Source organism: Octopus bimaculoides, chromosome 3 (genome assembly GCF_001194135.2).
Source record: "Octopus bimaculoides isolate UCB-OBI-ISO-001 chromosome 3, ASM119413v2, whole genome shotgun sequence".
Lineage (NCBI taxonomy): Eukaryota > Metazoa > Mollusca > Cephalopoda > Octopoda > Octopodidae > Octopus > Octopus bimaculoides.
The window spans coordinates 103,810,248-103,811,904 of NC_068983.1; the positions used below are offsets into that span (position 1 = coordinate 103,810,248).

The following is a 1,657-nucleotide window of genomic DNA, read 5'->3' on the forward strand; positions in this document are numbered from 1 at the left end:
GTATCCGATTAGTATTAGTAATCGGACACTGTCCTCTATATGACGCCACACTTGGTTGGCAATTATGTGTGTGTGTGTGTGTGTGTGTAGTATGTGTGTATGTATGTATGCATATATATATATATATCTTAATGTGAGTTTAGAGGGATATATTATCTGAGTGAGTACCATGGTAGCTCTCAGTTAAGTTCCAGGTTATGGCTAACTCCGTCAATAAGTATTTAACGTCAATGACTACTAGGAGTCATATGCAACTGCCGATACTCTGTGCAGTAGAAACACGTGTAGGTCATTGTAAACATAAAAATATGCTGTATGATATTGTAAAATAAAAGGAAATAACTTTTGAGAATGTACCAGTCTCCATATTCTTTATCGTTATAATGTTTGTGTGTGTGTACATGTGTGTGTGTGTGTGTGTGTGTGTGCATACATATAGAACACCGTTTTATATACTCTAATATTATATAATGTTTCTGTTAATAATATATTCATGGAAAGTGTAATGAACCATCAGATGTGACTATTGTCATGTAACAATTAAGATTTATATTTTTAAGAGTTCTTATTTGAATAGAATACAGTAATCAGATAGCTAATTACATGGTTTTGCTTCCATTTCTTTTACACTGCATTTCAGAGACCACATTCTCCAGCCACCTTTAGTTATTTTGCTTTGCATCAATGATCCATTATTTCACAAGAGGAAAAGAATGGCGCTAAATTAACTGTAGTTAGGTGGATTTCACTACCAGCTTAAAATCCTCTTCAATCATCATGATCTTTATCATTCATAATTTTTACATCAATTTTTCAATGCTGACACCAATAGGAAAAATTAATATATTGGCAAATTCCAATTTGCATTAGTCCTTCATCATCTTAAGCACAATATCCTAAGACCAGGCCATGTCACTTCTGCCCAAACATTTCTCAGTCTGCCTCACTGTGGTAAGCAACTTCTGCTGTCTGCCCAAGGTGCATTTCCTTCAGCACTTATGATCTGTTTTCATCACAGGTCTATATCACTACAGTTATCTTTCCCAGTCAGTCACTCATTTAGATTACTTGTCAATCCAGCCCTCATCTTTCTTTCAGGAGCACTGGCATGGCTGTATATTTAAAAAGTTGGCTTCCCGACTATATGGTTTTGAGTTCAGTTCCACTATATGGTACCTTGTGCAAGTGTTTTCTGCTATACCATTGGTTAATCTAAATTTTGTGAGTGAATTTGGTAAATGGAAACTGAAAGAGGCCCCAAGCCATGTGGTTGGGAAACAAACTTCTTAACCACAAAGCCATGTCTGCACTTATATATATAGTTTTCAACTAGCAATAACCACACATCAGATAACCCCCATTCACTATGGTACCGCCTCTGCAGTACCATATATATATATATATATATATATATATATGTGAGCACATATATATGCACATATATACATGCAGTATCCATCTGCATGTGAAGTAGATGGATACCGACAGCTCCATAAAGAAGTGCTGATTTCTCAAAGCGAATGGAACATGTCAAAGTGGGAAACCCAGGAAGACATGAGATGAAGTACTGAAGAACAACCTCAGGAAGCTGAACCATTCAGGCAAGATGACAAAGAACCAAGACACTTGGTGCCTGACTATACTCAAGAAGACACAT

General features: G+C 36.2%; 1 pseudogene; it reads right to left on the minus strand.

Annotated features, from left to right (window-relative positions):
* Positions 1–1,262: 1,262 nt before the first annotated feature.
* Positions 1,263–1,390, minus strand: LOC128247442 (U4 spliceosomal RNA; annotated as a pseudogene).
* Positions 1,391–1,657: the final 267 nt, after the last annotated feature.